Source organism: Macrobrachium nipponense, chromosome 15 (assembly GCF_015104395.2).
Source record: "Macrobrachium nipponense isolate FS-2020 chromosome 15, ASM1510439v2, whole genome shotgun sequence".
NCBI lineage: Eukaryota > Metazoa > Arthropoda > Malacostraca > Decapoda > Palaemonidae > Macrobrachium > Macrobrachium nipponense.
The window spans coordinates 20,034,461-20,057,770 of record NC_087208.1 but is presented as its reverse complement, the minus strand read 5'-3'; the positions used below and the strand labels follow the sequence as shown (position 1 = coordinate 20,057,770).

The following is a 23,310-nucleotide window of genomic DNA, read 5'->3' as shown; positions in this document are numbered from 1 at the left end:
TTGTCATGAAACGGGCGATATTTTCATGTGAGTGGTTCTTCTTTATTCAGGAAAACAAAACTAGGCTCTGGTTGGACAGAAAGAAGACACGCAAGAAAGAAAGACAAAGACACCAAGAAACGTACCCAATGTGACGGCATGTACGTATGTGAGTGCGTGTGTGGCGTCCTCAGCGGTGCTGGGGCTGCTGCTGCTGCTGCTGCTGCTGCTGCTGCTGCTGCTGCTGATGTTGTTGCTGCTAAACCACATAGACACTAAAGGCTCTAACCACATGACAGCTGGTCTCGCCAATAGAAACCAATTACACACCCAACCGACTTTTGCTCCCTGTGTAAACTCAACAACTTGGGATGTTTCGCGGGAGCTGTGCTTTGGAAGTATTGCTCTCATCCTTGTGTGTGCAGGTGCAAGAATTTAGGGGGGTGGGGGGTTGTCATGGGATATTGAATGAACTCTTCTTCTTCTTCTTTCTGGTACCTGTTTGCCTTTGATGCTCACAAATACACACGTGCACATTGTGTAGATCTTAATCTGTATGCAGTGATATAGGTAGCTTGATGGTAGCTCGAAATGATAAAGGTTCATGATTCAAGTTTGGATTAAGTCGGATCTTACTGTATTAACATTTTCTTAGCAACAAGCAACACGATTTGCAAGTTCAAATCCGGGCAAGAATTCAGTTCACGGGCTGATTTTGTTGGACTTTGTCTTCCCACAAATGAAGATATGTAGAGTATTGCTATTCTATCTTAACGTTGTTAGATTCCATCTGACAGCAAAAGATTACTCGTGGATTCATATTAATAGAATCTTTTTCCGTCTTCATTGTGAAATTTAGGATTATTATCACCCACCCACCCCCCACTCTCTCTCTCTCTCTCTCTCTCTCTCTCTCTCTCTCTCTCTCTCTCTCTCATTCGGAAACTTACGGTAATTTTCGAGATTAGTTTCACAGTTTTCATTTCATTGTCATTTCATTTGAAGTATTTTCAGCGGTGTCCTATGGTTTTCCTTATAAGTCAGTGGTTTCCAACCTGTGGGGCGCGCCCCCCTGAGGGGGATCGAAGGGCTGTCAAAGGGTGGGGGGGGGGGGTGGGGGGGGGGGGGGGCGTTGCGCCAATAGCTTGATGAAGGGGATAATTATATCTGAAAACTATTAGTTATGATGGAATTCAGAATTTCAAAATACTGAGAAAATATTTCGAGATATAAACTATGAAATTTTAGTTGTCTAAATATTATCACTATTTTCAAATTCTATATTAAGGAATTATTATTTTATATATATGATATACGATATATATATTTATATTTAATAATATATATATATAATTACGTATATTATATATATATATTATTTATTGGTAATGTGAATTATTGATATGTGCCGACTATGCCAGTAAATTACAGTATTTAAGGAAGGGGGAGGGGGGGGGGTCGCAGAGAATGTGCCATTCAGTGAAGGGGGGCGAGAATTAGAAAAGGTTGGAAACCACTGTTACAAGGTTTGATCAGCATCCCTTCCGCCCATAGCTGCAGTTTCTTTCATTCCTTTCACTGTACCACCGTTCATATTCTCTTCCTTCCATCTGACTTTCCACCCTCTCTAACAATTGCTTCGAAGTGTAACTGCGAGGTTTTCCTCTGTTACTTCTTTCACACTTTCTTACTTTCAATTTCCCTTTCAGCACAGAATGACATTATAGGTCCCCCCAGCTCTTGACCTTTGGCCTAAATTCTATATTGTATTCTTATAAGGTTTTACAAGATAGTCGTTTTTATTCTTATCGGAAATTTTGTCCTAATTCATTACTTCCAGGCGCAAAGATACCAACAATTTTTAAGCCTGAGGCTGACTCCAGAGTCAACCAATCCTGCTGTTTCTGCCATGTTCATTTTCTAAATGCTGATGAAAAGTGAATCTCTTTTGCTGAAGAACTCAGACGTCTTCCGCTTCTTGCTAATGTGAACATCTTAGCAATAGTGCGCCGTTTGTCCAGCATCCCCTTACCCCCTCCACCTTTACACTGTAGCACCGTTATCTGCGAGAGCTGGTGCTTTCTGGACGTGAAGGGCTCAGAACCTCTTCCATACCACTGAAGCAGCACTTTTTGTGTCTCTCTCGAACATCCCGAGACTTTCTTTTATCATATAAATACTCTTGAAAGGCCATCCTGTCGTCCTCCAGTCTCTCCCTGTGTCCAAACGATTTTGAAATGCCATTTCAGTCTTTCTCACTGATCAGTCATAGTTCTACTCAACTAATTGATTTCATCAGCTTCTCCTTTTTTTCTGTATTCAAATACATCATAACCTATACGCGTTCATGAAGGCTTGGTATATATGCATGTATACCGATGTGTGGTCCATGAAGTGGAAAGGATTTTCTTCGTCTTACCCAAAATTATGTCTAAAGAAATTATGCGAAGAAGCCAAAACGAGCAATTTAATCGGAAGCAGTTGTTTACATTGTAACAAAATATAGGTGATTGAATTGCCCTTCGTCTTGTTATGTTTTACCCCATAAAATATTTCAAGATCACTGTTCTGTCATTTTCATTCATCTACGATATGCTTCGAAAAGGGGGGGGAAAAAAAGGAGAAACGTTCTTGCCCTGTGTTTGTTTTCTCTACATCATGTTTTGTCGAATGTCATCCTGTTGCATCATCATCATCATCATCATCAATCTCGTGGCAGCCGTGGGATCAATAGAACCTCAGTGAACTCAAACCAGATGTCTCTTTCGTGTGTTGGCTCTTTCATGTGAAGCTAATTATTATCGCAATATTTGTTCGGAATTTGTGCGAAAAGGATCAGATATTGGAAGGATGGCAAAATGACAGCGACTCTCGACTAGAATGTCTACGAGGAGGGGGGGGGAGGGAGGGAGGATCCCTTTTGCTGACACACTGAGAGTTGAACAGAGGGGCAAATGAAATTTGGAAGTCAATCAATAAGGGTAAGAGGAATAACTTATCTGTAGAATTGCTCAAGATAACGATGAAGCAAAACCGAAACTGTTGGACCGTTTATTCGCTTGTGATTATTTGTTATTTTTAAGGGTAGTTTACATTGCTGCCTACTTTTGGCTGTGTAACTCTTTCTTTCATATTCACATACGGACGATCTGCTATGTGGAGGCGTACTATTCAAGGCATATATATATATATATAGTTATGTATATATATATATATATATATATATATATAATATATATATATATATGTAATATATATTATTTTAGGGTTGCATCTTTTATACTAGAAGTGGTAAAATGAAGAAATATTAGGGTATCGTTAGATAGATATATATATATATATATATATATATATATGTATATATATATATATATATATATATATATGTATGATAACTGAATCACGAAAGTTAGGAACGTGATAAATCCAATATAAATAAGACATATGCCACGAAGAAAAAATAAACGAAGGATTATCTGCGAGACCTTTCGACGTTAAACGTCCTTTACTGAGTAGAAACTCAGTAAAGGACGTTTAACGTCGAAAGGTCTCACAGATCCTCCTTCGTTTATTTTTCCTTCGTGGCATATGTCTTTATTTATATATATTATTTATATTATATATTATATATATATATATATATATATTTATATTATATATATACAGTTATATCTATTATTATATATTATATATTATATATATATATTATATATAGATATATAATTACATAATAATATGAATCTGGTGTCGAACGGGGAAGGACAATTCTTTACTCCTTTCTAAATTCTAAGGTCTAAGTTTCTAAGAATTGTCCTTCCCTTGCTCATCAAATTGCTGTTTACTTCGCTATATATATATATATATATATATATATATATATATATATATATATATATATATATATATATATGTATGTACATACATACATACATATATATGTGTGTGCGTGTTTATATATGCGTGTGTGTGTTTACTATAAACTTCCTACCCTTAGAGGCGATAGCTCCAGGAGTTAACCTTCCGATTCTATTTGTTTGCTACTAGCCATTAGTACATGACCGTCTCATTCTCAAGTCTCCAGTCAGGAATCGAACTTGAGTTTCATGTCTTGGTATGCAAGGATGTTTCACCGATCACCGTTGTGGGTGTGTTTATATATATTATATAAATATACATATTAATTATATTTATGTATATATTATATATATATATATCTATATATATATATATATATATATATATATGTACATGAGATATGGGCATGTCCTTTAAACTGTACAAGTGTTCGTACCTTTCGGAAAAGAAGTGTAGATATATTTCATGTTTTATCCATAATATCAATGCAGTGGCGATTATTATCCTGTCTATATTTATAGATAAGGAGCCTGTATAACAAAAAACCAAAACAGTCGAAATCTTTTGGACTATGACATGAACCAGAAAAGAGAGAGAGAGAGAGAGAGAGAGAGAGAGAGAGAAGTTGGCACTGGCGAGGAATAGAACCAACACGGAGATAATATCGTATCATTTGGTGATCGTCGGTGGGAGTTTTATTATCAGAAAATACACAGTCTTGTCTCCGGCCCCGAGGCTGATGGAGGCGGAACAAGGGACACTGACCTCTATGACGTCTAAATATACAGCGAAATTTTCCAAAAATCCATTAATTAGTACACTGTTGCATTAAAGGTGAAAAGCAAGTGTGGATTCCTTTGTTCCCGAGTCTGCAGAGAAAAAACGAAGAAATAAAAAGGATGCTTCAGCGACACTCACATAAAATAGTCAGTAGGCGCGTTGTAAATGTGTCGACTAAAAGGAAAATTAGAAACGGTAAAAGTAAACGATTGCGTGTTACAGCGAGCGCGCACACAGACACACACACACACACACTTACACGGAGAGTATTTGTGGTCGCAAAGAAACGGATAACGCAATGCTCTCTGTACAGTGCGTAACTCTTTGTCAGTGTCTGCTAGTTTTTAAGTTATGTCCATTGTTAGAGTTTCCACCATGTCAAAGGTCTAATGAAACAAAGACATATATTAACAAAAATGCTTTAAAATTAACCTAATCATTGTCTTATTTTTTTATCGTCTGTAAAATCAGTGTGGATTTGTACCATGCGCAAGAGGATCATGAGGAATGTATTTGCACCTTGCATGGCACACTACAGGTGATATATATATATATATATATATATATATATATATATATATATAAAAGTTTTCGGCAGCTTATAACTTCAGGTCAGTGTGGCATTTGCTTTTCATCCACGTCGTTTTTTCTCTTCTCTTGTAGCTTTTCAGGTTCTGATAATTTATGTCTCCAGATTTGAGCCTACATTGATAAACGAATCCTGCGGGCCTGCCCTGAATTTGTCTAGAATTATGACTCGGTGAGTCTCGATCAATTATTTGATAATTTTAAAATAACGACAACAATGCAAACGTTGAGTTGCTCTGAATGAGCAGAACAGACTGGTCTGAAACTAAGATTTAATCCTAGGAATATTCAGCAGTTGTATGATTAAACATTGTTGTAAAACAATTCATATTGTAGAACTGTATCATGATTATTATTACTGGTGTTCTTACTGGAAAAAATTGTCACATTAGTAATAGATAATCTTATTAATGAAGTCTGTGTTATCAAAAGATTAATAATTAATTAGTAAAGTTAATGCGATTGGTATTATTATCGGGTGATTGGCTGAGTTATTCAAGCTTACAGTTGAAATATGAGCTTAATATTGATGAAATATGCTCCTGAAACGTAATAAAACTCTACAAAGGAACTTAAATTTTCCAGTGACTTAATGCTGTTTAGAACCCCTTAATTGGAAGGTGTTATAAATAAATTAAACCGAATGTGAATTGTCTTGAATTTGCTCTCTCTCTCTCTCTCTCTCTCTCTCTCTCTCTCTCTCTCTCTCTCTCTCTCTCTCTCTGACGCAAATGATGGTTTCAACAAGTCCCTGGAAACGAGGATGATTTCAGTTTTCGAAAAAAAGGAACAAAGTACAAAAACTAATTAATTGCGTCCCTGCAAATGAGTTGCCTATCAGTCAGATACGCTAATTATCTTTCTGTCGTAATGAATCTCTCTCTCTCTCTCTCTCTCTCTCTCTCTCTCCTCTCTCATAGGTGGAGTCTTCATTTCCCTTCCTGGTCTGGAAGAGGCAGTCCTCTTTAAGCTTCCAATTTCGCAATAGCTATTACCTGCTAACGTCTGACCTTAAGTTTTGCAACGAAGGGACATTCCGTGTTTTTGTTTCCATAAAATTCGTCTACTGATACGTTTTTATCCCATTTAATCTCGTCCTTTTCACTTTTATTTTAGTTCCTGCTTTCGGGTTTCGCTATTTATCACGGCTGTAAACTCTCTCTCTCTCTCTCTCTCTCTCTCTCTCTCTCTCTCTCTCTCTCTCTCTCTCTCTCTCTCTCTCTCTCTCTCTCAGAAGTTTACAATGATTAATTGCCTTTTTTCAGGTTTCTTTTTCACTCTTTCTCATGCACACACACTTATCCATATAAACTGGATGTATATTTTTAACAATATAAATATAATACCTGTCCTAAAGTATTTATAGACAACCCTGATGCATTGCTGAATATTTTCTTATAATAATGCATAACAGGTTACTATAAGCTTTTTTTTTATTTCTACTGGAATATACTATATGTATGTGTAGGCATACACACACACACACACATACACACCACACACATATATATATATATATATATGTGTGTGTGTGTGTGTGTGTGTGTGTATTATATATGTATATAATATATAATATATATATATATATATATATATATATATATATATATATATATATACATATACTAACAACACAATCTAAAATAGGCTTGTATCTTTCAGCCTTTTTCTTTTCATTGTACTTAGTTCTTCAGTCTCTGTGTGTAAGAATGATACAGTTAGAGACTACATTTTCCTCTCTTGTCTCGTTACAGCGTGAGGGAAGACCTCAAAGCCAGAGGTGTCAGGATAAAATATGAGCTTCTTTACAACCTTCTCAAGATCTACAGCATCTGAGTTTTACTTTGTGAATACTAGAGTTGCATCAGTTTGCAGGTGCTGTACGGAACAGCAAGTGTGACGAAAGTTTTCCAGTTCTGTAGTTTTCGTAAAATCTTAGAAAAAGCGTCTTGCGTCAGAATCGTAATGATTTTCTTTTTTACGTTAGGATCGTCGTTTCCCATTCTACGTATTTTATTGTGTGTTAAATTGGTTTTCATTGGGAAGTTGTCTAAAAAGCGAATCGCTGCCGAATACCTGCTCTGACATTATTTTGAACAACACTCACTGTAACCGTGGTTTCAATGAAGCAGCCCAAATTCTTAGATCTTGTACTTTTATTAGTGGCACGAAGGATTTGTTTAAAGTAAGGGGTGAGCTCAGGTTCATAAAAAGTGAGAGAAGTTGGACAACTAGTGGAATATGATTGATGGGAAAGGATGAACATTTCTAAATATGATATGAATATGCTACTTGTGTGGCACTCTTTGAACTGTACATTTTACATTTTGTTGAGAAAGGTGATATTAACTCAGATCTCTTTTCCGATGCAGTTCGTGTTATTTACCCCTTGCAATAAAATCCATGAAGTGTGCTTGGTGGTTTCAAATTGTATAAATAGTAGCGACTCCAAACACCCAAACACCTTACCAAAAACGCACTGCACAGTATCCATGGTAACGTACGTGTCATTTTTTTCCCAATTTTTTTTTTTTTTTTTTTGTACTCCTTAAGTACAGTAGTAATAGGTAATAGTGTAAAAACAAAACAAAAACAAAAAAAGAGCCGAGTATATCATAAACATTATTAGCATATTTTACTTCGTCGTTACTGTTTTTCTTTTTTAGATACATTTTTCATTTGCAATTGTTTGGTGTAAAGGAATGGCCGTATACTAATCGTTTTCATCGAAGCAAGGGTCTGCTGCTTCAACCAGCGATGGTCAGGCTGAAGAGTAAAGGACAGTGAGTGAAGAGGGAGAGAGAGAGATGAATGTGCCCTCTTGAGGCCAGCTCTGTCGAAAACTGGGTAGCTGGCTCGAGTAATTTTGTACAGTAACAGCAAAGAAGTTAAATTTATGTCATTAATATTTTCTGTAATTTTTGGAACAGATGTAGAATTGGAGTGGTTTTATTGGCCTGTACTATTCCAAGGAGAGTCATTGTGATCTATAATTAATACTTATTATCAAAGGATATGAGTTTCTTTGACGGTTTTTTGTTTGAACTTATTAACAAAAGATTTAAGTGGCTCGTACAATTACTCTAAAGATCTATTTTTCTTTTGTGTTTTTTCTTGAGTTTTGCGTTGTTGACCTTAACTTGTGACTTTATTTCATACTTGCGATCGCGTCTCTCCACTTAGATATTTTCACCATTGGTCATGAGTCTGTTTCTCCCTATCTCTATGTCGCTCTCTCTTAACCATATTAGGCGAGTAATTGCGAGCTCAGTACTAAATTGCATCCCCCCCCCCCCCCCATGTTGAATTGCTAAAGACTTCCCATCCCGGTCGGAAGTTAGTTGCACTGGCAGGCTGCCAGATAAGGTAGTCGATGCTAAAGTTTCCGTTATCAACTTACCATTATTATTACTTATGACAGCGCTTCTCTCTCTCTCTCTCTCTCTCTCTCTCTCGTTCGTATAGCGTTGAAGGATTTTGCCAGTTGCAATCAAAACTGCAGAACAAATTATTGAAACTTCATCGATAATGTGAAAGTGGATCGGCGACGCCTGTTTTATCGGAGTCAATCGTTTGGGCTGCTACAAATAAGCCAGGTATTCATGTCTTCAGTTTGGTTATCTCTCTCTCTCTCTCTCTCTCTCTCTCTCTCTCTCTCTCTCTCTCTCTCTCTCTCTCTCGGGTTTTCCCTGCTGGTGGGTTTTGACACGCAATTTTGATGGGGGTTGGGGTGTTTAAAGTTAACACCGGACTACAACGGGTGGAGTGACTGAGACGGTCCATGTGAAGAAGGCTAAATCATTTAAGTCATGAAAGAGTTAGAATAATCTCCAATTGTGATAATTTTTCCCTAATCTCAATATACTTTCTGAATTCAAGTAACAAAGACCCCAGCACACTACTGCATAGCAAGTGGATCGCACAATTTCACTCATTTTGTTGGCCCCCGTCTAGTGTTGAGACCTGTAACCGTTCATGCCAGATGTCTAAGGCCTGGTACAAGATTCCTCTTACTCTTGAGATGAGGTTGCAAGCGCCCTGTCTGCACCTCCTCCACAGATGATCTCGGGAATCTGGGTGCCAGCGGCAGTCTGGTATTCATTGGTCACCCATCGATGTACAGACCAGACGCAATTTTCCTGAGCTTCACCGGTCGAAAGACGACCGACCATATGTGCGAGGGATTTGCCACTTATTTTTCTACTCCATTTTCATTTCATTTCTTAGCCTTCCCATACTTATCGATTTCTTTGCAGCGTCCCTTCGGCCCTTAGCTTTCCATCCTCTCTTAACAATAGTTTCATAGTGTAGCTGCTTTGAGGTGTTTCTCCTGTACACTTTTAAAAACTTCTTTACTTTCAATTTCCCTTTCATTGCTGAATGACCTCATAGGTCCCAGTTCTTGGCCTTTGGCCTAAATTTTATATTCCAATTCCATACTTATCAATAATGATCCCCTTCGCTCATCCGGTTTTCGGATTTGCATTTTGTCTTACACGAACCAAGGAAAGTACATTGTATAATGTATGACTAAGTCCTTTACAGTATGTAGGTCTGAGACATCGCAAGACCTACTGAAAGATAGCTCCGTATTTAAAATTAAGGCACAGGTACTGTGTTCCTGCCGCAGCACACTGAAGCCAGTGCTGAAGGTGCGTTTCAGTGTCCCTTAGACCCATCTCTCTCTCTCTCTCTCTCTCTCTCTCATTCCCTCCTCTCTCTCACTCTCTCTCTCGTCCACTCTCTCCTCTCTCTCTCTCTCTCTCTCCAACTTGAGTCTCCTCCCTTCAGGTGTTGTCCAACTTGTCTTTGTCTTGATGCAGCTTTCATCCCTCCCTCAAGAGAGGTAGGCAGCGTTGGGTGAGCCCCTTGAGGGCCCAGAAATAGTGACTCGCTCGTCTGGTTGAATGACTTCATAACGCTGAAGTCTTGTGCTGTATACCAATGGCGATCAGTCTGTTCGTTTCCAGTGATATGAGTTAATTGACTAATACTCAGGAAGGCCTATTCACTGCGTTGGTTTTTGTCCATTTTCTAGTGTTTATTTCGGTGACGTAAGTTATTATCTTTGGCCTCTGTCGTGTTCCTCGAGATTGATATCTTGGGAGAGGTCTCAGTGGCACGAAGTAATGTTTCTTATGTACGCTGAGTAATGGACATTTCATTGAAGCTGTCTTGTTGAGTCTCTTTTGGGCGACCAGAGAGAAGTTTGGCGGGGGGGGGGGGGGGGAACCCTAAAACTTGATGACCTTATGAATGTAAGTAATTATTTTTTTACAGTGCTAAAATTGCAGAATTCTGAACTATGTAATATAATTGATTATTTACAGCCGACGATGCTGATTATGGATCCCAAACTAGTATGTCTTGTCTTTCATTCTTTAGTTGTGTTGATGAACGCACGAACTCATATACATACGCATATTGCATATAGAAGTAGAAAATGAGAGAAAGCACATGGAAACGAAGGTGGCGTAGATTGAGAAAAGGCAAACAAAGACTGGCGTGGGAGGGACGGCAGGAGTCGCATCAGGAGAGAGAGAGAGGAGAGAGAGAGAGAGAGATAGAGAGAGAGAGGAGGCGAGAGAGAGAGAGGGGTGGGGATGGGGGGAATGGGGGGGAGGGGAAATGTATGAGCTCGTGGTGATTTAAAGATTTGATTAATGATGTTTTGATCATAAAAGTTTGTGTACCTGCTTTCTGTCTAATGACTTCGCAATGGGGGGAACGCAGTCGATAGGACATTTACCCTCTGCGTGATTTTACTTTTCAAAAGCGATTCCACTCGTGGTACGATTGTGTGCGCCGTTGCCATTCGCGGTCTGATGAGCTTAACTGCTGGAAATTTTGGCTTCCGCTTTGCGGATTCATAGAGGCCCAAGTGAAATAGGGAAGCAGGCAAAACTGTTCTCTAAGAACGGAGTTTTTTACGTAAATAAAATAGTTCACCAAGTTTGGCGTTCTCAATATATTTGGAACATTTTACGTACCACAGAAGGGTGTTTTCCTTTCCGCCAACAATTGAGTTACTTTGTGCCTCTAATATCTGTTAATGAAAATGTCGCTCTCTGGTCTTGATTTGTTTCTCTCTCTTCATTATCCATCCATTCCCCCCCCCCCCACCTACGCCCCCGTTTCCCCTCACTTCGCTCTCCTTCCCCAAAAACTTCAATTTCTATTCCCTCGCGTTCTTTTGCTCTCCACCGTCTCTGTCTTCTCCCCCCCCCTCCCCCCACGCCCTTCCCCTCCCCGTGGAAAATCATGGCTTCCAACAAGCATTCTTCTGGGTTGGCATTTCTTTACTTCTTTTAGAGAATCAAAAAAAGTGATGACTCTCGCTTGAAAGTGAAATAGATTTACTTTCGGAGCCCCTGAGAATCATCATTTCGCATCACAGTATAGCGAGACGCCTTTTGCACGTCAGAGTTAGCGAGAGTATTTTGTATCGTGGGTGGGTGTGTGGGGGCTTCCACAGGACCCTTGAGGGGTTTCCAGGACCCCGGGGGAAGGGGGGCTGTCTGTTGAATTTTCCGGATTCTCCATCCGGTGGTGGTCTCAGTAAGGCCTTGCATTGTCCCTCAGAACTGGCCCTTGAGCAGGAGCCGTTTTAGAATACGGACCATAGAATCTTGTACACGATCAATACCTGATAGTGAAGCTCTTATACTCATGTTATGGTTCTCTCTCTCTCTCTCTCTCTCTCTCTCTCTCTCTCTCTCTCTCTCTTGATACGGCTGGAAGGGGAATGAGGAATGGGGGAATGGGGTGGGGGAGGGGATGAGATCCCCTAACGGAGAACGCAGAGAGGAAGAGAAAGATGTAGAAAACTAGTGAATGGAATCTGTGCAGTATTTAAAAACTTCAGGAGAATTATGGGAGTGAGAGAAATATTTCGAGAGATATTTGTATTGCACAGGATTGGAAGTCTTTAATAAAAACCAGGTGAAATTAGGATAGTTCTGATGCAATGATAAATACGTTCTTTAAAGATATTTGAGCTTTCTTTCTTGTAATATAAATATGATTATAAGTATTTATTTTTTATTCTTTCGGTTAAATTTGTTGTGTATATATATTATATATATTATATATTATTATATATATATATATTATATATATATATATAGAATATTGTGTATTGTGATCAGATTATAAAATTAAAATTGAATCATTTTATCCATATGGAACGAACAAGAACCCATAAAAAAAAAAATCACAAATACCAATCTTGACGCTGCATTGCCCGGCGTTTTCTCGTGTATTTTTGATTCATCTGAATTATTGTATGTAGATTTTGAACTGTATACAGAAATGTGTTACCTTTGCGCGTAACCCTGTATAATACGTAGTTAGTAACTTTTCTCCAACAGTTCTTGAAATATGTGACAAAAAGTTTCATCTTTTTTTCCCAGATATCAATAAACCAATGATAATGATATAAATTTGCATAGTCGAAATAGGGTACAATTGGCAACATTCACGAGATTCAATTTAGTTGGATATTTCTGCAAAGAAGCCGACCACCGAAAGTAGTGGATGGTCATCATAACGTCCCCTGAATGAAGCATTATATTATTATCTGACTTCATATTCTTCCTTGCACCAGATGCGTGTGGCAACCTTTCTCCCAAACTCGACTTGTTGTGACTATTGTTGTTGGGCTTTCCAAATGGACTTCTCCCAGACGATCGGAGATTATATAATTCGATGCCAATCTAAAGGCTCGTATAAATTGTTGATTTCAGGACTTAAAGATCAGTCTCTATCCTAGTGCTACTTCGGTTGTCGATTAGGCTAATTAGTATTGAGGTCGCATGAAAATAACCTAAGTATAAACACATGCTTGTTGACAGTCTTCATGGATACAGGCAACAGTGGTCCACAAATAGTCTGTGCTGTGCTGCCTTTCTAGATCTGGCTAGTTGCATCCAAGACAATGGTGACGGTGGCTATGAATGATCTCGACTTATTCAAATTGATTTCAGTTCTTCCTTTGATTTCCTACTGTATTTTTCGCATTTCAAATTCGTACTTAGGTGCTGGAGGCTACCAAGCAAAATTCTCGTTAAGAGTTGTTGCTGGTATTCGAGGACCTTCGTTATTAGTTTTTACTCTTGTTAGTCTAAAAAGTAAGGTAGTTCAGCACTTAGACAATGCTGCTCTTGTTGCGTTGATGAGCTTATCCTTTCAGTGGGAAATAAAAATACTGCTAGCGTGAACAGGTATCTGGAATTTAGTTGGATTTGTGTCTGAACCGACGCTAAAGTCAACCTATTGATTAGCTGATCTTGCACGATCTTGATGCTCCGTGATTTCATTTGCATTTGCATAAAAAACACTATACTTAATTTGTATGACTACTTGGCAGTCATTGTTCATACTATCAAACCTAAGCTTTCTTTTTTTTCTAAACCTAGGTACTGATCTTAAGATGATGACTTTGATGCCGCTGGTGTCATATCTCCTTTTTCCTGCCATCATAGGAGTCCTGCTATCCCATCGTTATGTCGGTATACTCCCGGGATGCCCTCCTTCAGACAAGAGTGTTGAAAGCGGTGGTTGCCTATTACCTAGTGAGGCTCTTCGTCGGAAGTTATCCTATTCGCGTAATGCTCCATAAGCTCTGCTTCAATAGGAAAGCTTGTTCGTACCAGCTGCTGTGCAGAGCATCAGCATCCATACTTTACTGAGGTATAACTGCCAACCACTTCTTACACTAGCTAATCTCTTCTTTCATTAATTGCCAAGCCAGTGAAAAATACTCTATGCTCAGTCACCATAGACACGAACATTTACCTGTTTTTTCATCTATTTGTATGTACAATAAGGATTTTGTTCCCCGGTTTTGAGTTCGTTTATATTTCGGTCGCTCAGCTATGCTGGATTAAAATCAGCTGTGATTCAAATTTTATCATAAGGCTTTTGAGATGTGACGCCTTTTGTTGTAACGTTTTTATTATTGCATGGAATATCCAATTACAATACAAGCTTTTGGTCATGTAGAAGAATTGTAAATCCATCTATAGTTATCAGTGGGTATTGCCATAGTATCTTTGACCATGTGGTGTTTTTCCCAGTTACGTAAATTCGTCTATCGTCAATAAGTGGTTCATCTGTGGTCATATAGCAGCTTCTAAATATCCATATCGTTGCACAAATAGCTCATTTCTGGTCATTTAAGTTAAGTTTGGTAGAGCGTATAAGCCTCTCAGAACAAAACATTGTTGGGATTCTTGGTCCATTTCTGATTTCCCCCATTTCTGAGGAGAAGAGGTGCAAAGATAATGTATCAAAAATCTCAGGAGAGCTGCATTTTGATGAAGTAATGAAAATGAGCGTTATGTCCTTCTGTTGTACTCCAGTGGACTTGTATCTCTCTCAGTGGTGAGATAACCCTTGTCGATGTACTGTTGAACGCCTCTAATGGCTTGAATGTATTTATTTGTTCTTCATCACGGTCTGTTGGCATCACGGATCACATTAGATAAGAACAGTTACTTATATCATGCAAAAGGAAGAATGTTGTAACTCATTCTCTGCATGACAAAATGTGTCATGTTTTCCTGTCAGCAAAGAAATCTCTCTCTCTCTCTCTCTCTCTCTCTCTCTCTCTCTCTCTCTCTCATCCTCCCTCTCTCTTCTCCTCTCACTGCATCTCGTCTCTCTCTCTCTCTCCTCCTCTCTCTCTCTCTCTCTCTCTCTCTGTCCAGGAAATGGTTAATGAACCTTTTGTTAGTGATATTATTAACAAGAGGCAGTTTTTACAAGATTATGAAGTTTTCCTTTTCTGAGATAACGCCAAAATAAATAATTTCTTAATACATTTTGATTTTTGTCATTTGGAGAGTACTGACTTTTGTGTTAAACATTTTGTCGCAATGACGGAATGTACTCTTTGAAGAGAGTAAATTGTTGTACTCTACAGAAGACATTTATGTTAGTGAGCTATTTAAGATCTAAAAACAACTTTAACTGTATCAGATAAAACTTGTTCTGTCTCGTCTCCAGGTTTACATATCAATTGCATAGACTGGCACTGGTAGTTCACCAGTAAACTATCAATCCATACATATTTATTCAAGTAAAGAATGGTTCTATGAATGTTTGTATATGTCACCGTACATGTAACATATCTGTTGGTGTCCTTTAGACCCGTGCGAAGGTTATTGCAAATGACACGAGCGGAGCCTTCCAAGAATAAACCCCTCTCCTCGTTTTGATGACGCCAGATGAGCGGAACATCGATAAGAACGCTTTATGCATATTCACCCTCACAAGCAGATGGTGTATAAGCAAGGAGTGAGACAAGATTATGTTTGCTTAGTCATGCACGCACCCTGTACATGAGGCAGACGAAATTCGTCTGTTTAGACTCGTTTAATGAAGGCAATTATCTCGACTACGAGGCCTTCTATCATTTCCTAGATCAGCCCTAACAGCAACCATTAAGCATTTTTACTTGCCATTTTAATACGAAGATGGCTATCTAAGCGAACTGGAAAAGGAGTATATTTGAGAAGTTGTCGTTGGTTAATGGTCTACAAATATCTTGAGTGAAGGTACTAGGCTGTGGTATTGATGCCTTTGAATGGGAGATGAAAGAATCAGTTTCAAAGAATAATTTGAAGTAATTAGCATCACGTCAAGACCATCGTTACTTGCAGTCACGGTCCCCATCTGAATCAGTCGCAAGCAAGACCAAGGAAACGTTTGTAACGGTGTATAGTGATTACGTCCCCTCCCACGAGAGTATTTAGTCCGTTGAAGGCTTTTGATTGTAATACAGAATTAATTTTACAGCTAGGTTGAACAAAGCAGCTCAGGGCACCTATGTAGCTTGGGTTTAGAGGAAAAAGAAAACGTTTGGTTGACTCTTATGTATACTGGCAGGACAGCGGCAGAAAGGACACAGCTGGTAAGTAACACCTGAAAAATTTACAGGAATCATGATTCTGCAGAAGCAGCAAGAGAAATCCAAAGCCTTGGAGTAAAGGAAAAAACCAGTTACCGAAGTGGCTGCCTGGACTTTGGTGATCCCTTAAAAGTTGTCTTGTGGTTAGTTGAAAGAAGGAACCATTTTCTGGCGATCCCTTAAAAGTGGTCATGTGGATAGATAAAAGGAGACACCATCATTTTCAGTCAAGAATTGTGGCCCCAGGAAGCACGTGTAGAAAAGTGACTAGGAGGCCGCAGCCACTAAAAAATGCGCAAACAAATACCCAAGCAGTACTTGTATAAAAGGTAAAATAACCCGAGAACATTTTGTATAAACATTGGCCTCGTGTTAATTGTAGGAAAATGGTAACCAGGCTACAAAAACTGAAAAAGGACTAACAATGATCCTAAGAAGAACCTGCTTAAAAGTGACAGCAAGAGCACTAACACTTAACTACATGCAGACAGGACCTCGTATAGTATGTAGACAAGTGGTAGCTATGCAGAGAAATGTACTTTTCGGAAACATTTTCCTCATTTTGGTGTATTTGCACTAAGTCATTTTTTAAATTGTTTGATGAGCATCTTTTGACCCCCAAGATATCCTAGTTTTTTCATACCATGGTATCTTATCAGCTCTAGTTACAGATTTTGAAGATGAGGCCACTTCCTCCCCAGAGGAACAGTAGGTTTTTCGTGAGATGAAATTTAACCTGCTTTCATATTTCAGGCAAATATTATCGGTCAATGGCGCTGAATGGGTGAATTGCAGAACTTGTACATGAAATGAGTTAATGCATTTTCAGAAGCATGTTATTAGAAGATAATGGCATAGAAAAGCTGTTATAAGGGCTTCCTCAAGAGGACGTTGATACTGACATTCAGTAAAGGAAACGCGTCTTGTTGTACTTATAGTCGTGCTTGACTTTTGAGTATCTTATTTTCATGTTCATTTCCTTTTTTAGTTATTAGATATTTCTAAACGTACTTAGAAGTGTGTTGTGAGATTGAATTAATTCATTTAAGGGACATATTCATAATATGCTTTTGAAGTCTCGCTGCGTTTTTTTATCTGTATATACATATAGGAGAAGTTAACAGACTACTCAGTTCAAGTTAACTAGCGAAATCTTGAAACTGCTTCAATTTGGATGCTCCATAAGGCACCGATGGATAACATACCACTGTGCCTACTTTCAGCAAAAGATCAGTACTTTAGTCTCTTCTTCCAGGCGAAATTTGACATGGAAATTCATGAATAAATAAAAGTCACATGCCTTAACCATTGTTCAGTGCTCTAGGCCTAGGCACTATAAAAATTACCCTCTTAAACATGTATCTGATGCTTTTCGTCTTTCCCTAGAGACTTTCTGTACTGAATAAAGTCTGAGTAGATTTAGTTAGAAGATTCATGAGGTAGAAAAAGCATTTTAGGCAACAAATGTGATTTGTTGTGATATTTATAAAGATCAAATATCGTGTATTAAGAGACAAAGGTGCCGCAAACGTTAGCAAGTAGATTTTGGGCCAAAACATTCAAATGTAGAAACAAAACTCAAGTCCTGGGAAAGAGAGGGAGACCCATGTGATGTTGGTAGATAGTGTTGGAGAATGTTAAAACAAAAGGCCTCAGTATCTACTTGACGAGAGAGTAGACAGCGAAGCATGTAAGAGGGATTCACTAGTGACTAGATAGTCTCTTGTAGACGTAAGAAGGATTTGCGAGTCTGTGATAATGCCCAATATCTTACTCTTTCTTGAAGCAACAACATCCTTAAATTAGAGGCAAAATGAATTTTTTAGTAGGAAAATTTTTGAGAAATCATAACTAAAATAATGTCGCCATCATTAGTATCATATTATACCTAATGATGATGTACAAATTTTGGAGACTTTTAGGATTTTGCTTTGTTGGATGCATTCCATTCATTTAGTTTTGTCTTATCTAGCTTATCATAATTTCATTTATTTTTATTTGCTGTTTTCATTTCCTTGTTTTCAAGGTCTTCAGGTAATTTACGAGAATACCAAAGTCACTTTGAAAAAGTTGTTGTATGAAAACGTTTTCTCATGCTTGATAGAAGACGCCAGAAACCTAGATGATGAACCAAATCATGGCCTATAATTGAGTTTATGTTGACGACTCTCTACTACGCTTGACATTCCACTGATTACCTTTTAAAGAGACCATATAAGTGTACTCCACAGAAGCTTCTTTTTTCCGCCAATAATGGGGCACTATTCCAGAATGCAGGTGGTGCGCCTGTGTGAGCTCGCCCTTGGGATTTTATTCGTCTCTAGAGGTCTGTTAGGCAGACGTCATCAGGGATTCAGGGACATCTTTCCCCCGTGCTCCAGGTTTATAATCAATATATTTGCTGATGTGTGGACGTTGTATCAACAGGGAACTGTAGACAGACTCTCCACCGAGTTTCACCCAAGAAACTCAAAACGACTTCTTACTGGAGGGGAATTTTATGTAAGGCAGGAGTGAAGTCCCCTTTTGTAAAAATATTAATGACTGCATTCAGTCGAAGGGGGATGGTGAGCTACTGGCTATAGGTAGATGATGACTCATCAAAAATAGCTTTTATCAGAGATAAGGGTGTTACCTTCCCGAGATGAAGTTATTGAATTATGAATTATTATGCTTATATTCTTTTATCGTGCGTTTTATGCAGCCTTCTCATAAATGAAATTGGCTGAATGACATTGCTGTAGAACCATCAGTCAGGTAATATTTGCTCCGACTCACGAGTAATGCAAGTTATCAATTCTCTCTCTCTCTCTCTCTCTCTCTCTCCGGTATGAATCGGTACCATTTTCTTGAACGACTTCTTTGAAAACTTTGGGTAACTCCGATCATTAAAACAAGATAATGTCGCAGAAATGCATTCCCTAACTGACAGTGTTTCTGGCCTCTGTCCAAACGAGTATTCAAAGGAAGGAATCTGAATAAAGGGCGATTAGTTGATTGATCTAATGAACAGACTCTTGTATAAGAGCAAAGGTAACCGAATCCAAATCTGGAGGCAGACGGGAGGAGAACCGTAATGTACAACTACAGCAGTTTTGGCTCTGCCACCAGCAAGTCTTGACTTAAGAGTTCTTACTGAAAGTTGCGTCGCACTAATAACTGTATATTCGCTTTTGAAAACGAAAAGCCTCATGCGCATATGAGCATAATGAATACTCTGCATTATGAGGTTACCATTGTGTGCCACTGCGCATGCGCATGCTTGAGGTTTTGTCAGTCTTATTGCAAACGAGTCATGTTGCTCTGTCTTTCTTATCTTTGGGCTTGACCCAAAAAGGGGCGTTGGATTACTAATCCATTATTCGTTAAACAGAAACAGATAATACGAAATAGAATTGCTATCTGAAGAGGGTCTTTAAATGAACAAAGTTTCCTTCCAAATGTAGCCCATATGATGGTAGTTACAATAGGGACTGTTACCATATTTCATAATGCTTTTGTTGTTTTTGTTATTTACTCATCATTTTACTGTTGTGTTTTAGCACAAAACGTTATTTAATTTAGATTAAAGTTCGTAGTTTCATTTCAGATGATATTCGGTTTACGAAGCCGAATGATACATCCAGACCCAGGGGAAAAAAGAAAAAAAAGTCATTGGTAATCATAGCTGATTCAAGCCCAACTGATTAATAATATATATATATATATATATTAATATATATATATATATTATTATTATTATACACACACACACACACACACACACACCACACGCACACCACACACTATATATATATATATATATATATATATATATATATATATATATATTTAATCAGTTCTACTTGAATCAGCTATGATTACCAATGACTTTATATATATATATATATATATATATATATATATTATATATATGTGTGTGTGTGTGTGTGTGTGTGTGTGTATGTATATTTATGTATGTGATACACGTATATGTATATATGAATCCAACATTGTTTATAAATTCAAGTGCCCGGGATGTCCCGGTATTCATGTTGGATCAAGCCGTAGGTTACTGCAGATGAGATACTGTAGCCATGTGAGATACAGCTTTAGAACCGGTCAAAAATTAAGCAAACCAGAATTTTCTAATATAAAGAATCATGCCTCCATATGCAAAATTGAAATAAATAAAAAGCACTTCTCTATTATTGGTGGAACAAGCCATAGCAATTACCTAACTACCCTTGAGTCCATATACATCAAACGGCTTGGTTCTTCTTTGAATTCTAACGTTTCCGCTTCTCCTCTTTATCTTGCATAACTGAAGTCATAGGTTGGTGTCAAGTTTTGGTCATTCGTTCTTCTCCTTCTCCTTTGGATGGTTTGGTGAGAACTGGTTCCTTTTTTACTAAATACCTTTTAATTTGTATTGATTTTAATTTTTGTAAATACTTTTTTTTCTTAATATTTTCAATATAAAAAATTATGTTTTTTAAACTTAACGTATTTATGTTGTTCTACAGATTGAAGATGCACATAGATAATGTGCGAAACGTCTCTTGTTAATAAATATGGCCCTTTTTTATGTGTTTGTTGGACCCTGCTGAATGCTGTTTGATATCTTCTCCTGAGTCCTTTATATATATATATATATGTATATATATATATATAGATATTATATATAATATATATATATATATATATATGTATTATGTATATATATATGTATATATATAATGTATCATATATATATGTATATATATATATATATATATATATATATAGGTATATGTAAATATATATGTGTATATATATATGTATAAATAGATATATGTAATATATATATATATATATATTTTATATGTATGGTGTATATATATATGTATATCATGTACATATACCGTAAACTGTATATGATATATATATAATTTTAAGTTAATGTTTGGTATGTTGTTTGGATGCTATTGAAGTCCGAACTGCTTGACAGACAGAGACAAAATTTTGCACACGACCTCTATGTCATTCCAGAAAGGTTTTTAACTCGAGATCAAACCCTTCCCCCGTGACAGACATACAAACACTGACAAAACGGATGAAATTTTAGTTTTTAGTCCACCCTTTCTTCAGTTACGCTATGAGAGTCACCAGTAGCTTGGGTGGAAAGCTCTAGTTTTTCTTCCAAGACTCGTGATCAACTGGAACATCGAAGTCTTGAGAAAATAAATCTAGAAAATTCCTTATTGAACAATATTTGGCGTTAATAATGTAGGAAAATTTCCCTCCGACTGGGATGTTTCTATGTCCCAAGATGGTGTAGGTTTATGATAGCCTGGCCTTAAGGGCGAAAGGTCCAACAAGATCCAGGTGGTTTTTTCATTTTTATTACGAAACTAAACTACTCAAGTTTAACAAATACATGAACTGAAAGGCAGACTCGCACCCACTGACAACTTACAAAGGAAATCAACTCTGAAATAATTGACCACAAGGCCCCAGCAACACGCACAAAGACAGTGAGAACAATCTTACAAAAACCTCTTGAAAATCTCTCGACATCGGCCTTAAAAAGTTACAATTTCACATGAATCTTACTTCTGAATTATCACACTATATTTTGACTGAATATCAAATATGCCAAACCTCAGATGGCAAAAATGCGAAAGGATTAGAGGTGAGAGCTTCACGGACTCTTTACCACAAAACCGGCTCTTGGCATAGAGACACAGTGATTACACAACCCTACCTGTGGTGATACCCTTGGAGAAAGAGGCACAGCGGACTTTTACATGGTCCAACGTCATTTTGCATTGGTACTCAAAGAGTCTCATAGGATAATTCGTCCAAATTTTATTTTTAAGCATCAAAATGAGAGTCATTTTAATATTCTAAACATTGTCCCTTGCAATCAAACAGATTGACAAGAATTTTTCTTGAACATATTTACAGGTAAAGGAGGACCACAAACTCTGCAGCCTGCGTCCCACTTCTGCTTGCAAATCCTGAGTGTTGCGAAGGATTGTAGGGGAAAAGCAGATCCAATTATTTTCACGACATTCTCCACACCAGAAAAATCTGACCACATGGGAAAGTAATTGGAAGTATAGACAGGTGGGGCACAAGTCTGTCGTCCACAGTGGCTTATGCTCAACCGCTGCCCCCTGTTGTATGCCCCTCACGACACATGATACATAACCCAAAGAGTTATCACTCAGAAAACTTATTGACACCTAATTTGTGTCATACAAAGGGTTTACATGACACCACATAACAAAAATACGCTTGTGCACCGTGTCTCAGCAGCATAAAGCAATAACACTAATAACATCAATTACCTCAACCTTCAAATCCTCTCTACAATCGTCTCAATCCACAAAGTCTTATATTTGGGTTTTATGCTACACATCACGATTCTTAACCCATTCCTGCATTTTCAGTCATTTTGCTATCACTGCCCTTCTCTTTGGCCTCACTTGCTCACTTTTACCTAAGTCTGACTGTTCAGCCTGGTCACTATACTGCTCATGTTATCGTTCTCTCGAGAATCAACACTTCTGTTGCTCACTTTCCACACGCTGTGCAGTGTCTTCATTCGAACTCGCTTCATCGACTCGTTCAACAGCTGTTTTCTCTCATTTTCTTCATCATTATCGTCACATACGTTCATCTCATCAGGAATAATGTGCTCTACAGCTCACAGACTTTCTTCTCGTTTCTTCTCGATTTGTAGAGCTCACTGACTGAACATATGACACCATCGTCATCGGAGTATACTGCAGCAATTTTACCCTGTAGCCAGTAACTTAGGTGGCACACTAAATGTGCTTAGACAGGTGGTTCCCGCAAGAATGCAACAATGTTCACACGAACACCATAACGGGGTGCTAAAGGACACAGGGTGTTCCATCAAATGCGTAAGGTTTCTGTAAAGGAATGTAGCTGGCATACAATAACTTCAAAACAACTGCTGCAGTGTCAAGGGCGGAACAACATTCTGAGTATATGACAGCTGGTCACACAGGTGGCCAGCATAATGTAGCCTATGTCCCTTCCTGCCTGGAGGGACGGGTGTAGTCAGTACTGATACTGGTGAATAAAGTGACTTCTGGGGTTGTTTGAGGAGAACGGCGGAGGAGATGGACGTTGCAGAGGGGGTCTAAAGGCTCTGGTACATCCTACACAATCTCCACATTATACTTCTCCAGACATCTCAGCCC

General features: G+C 38.1%; 1 protein-coding gene across 2 annotated transcripts in view; it reads left to right on the top strand.

Moving 5' to 3' along the window:
• Positions 1–23,310, top strand: part of LOC135227023 (focadhesin-like) — a 600,481-nt gene that overhangs the window by 170,815 nt on the left and 406,356 nt on the right. The gene's annotated exons all lie outside the window — the stretch shown is intronic.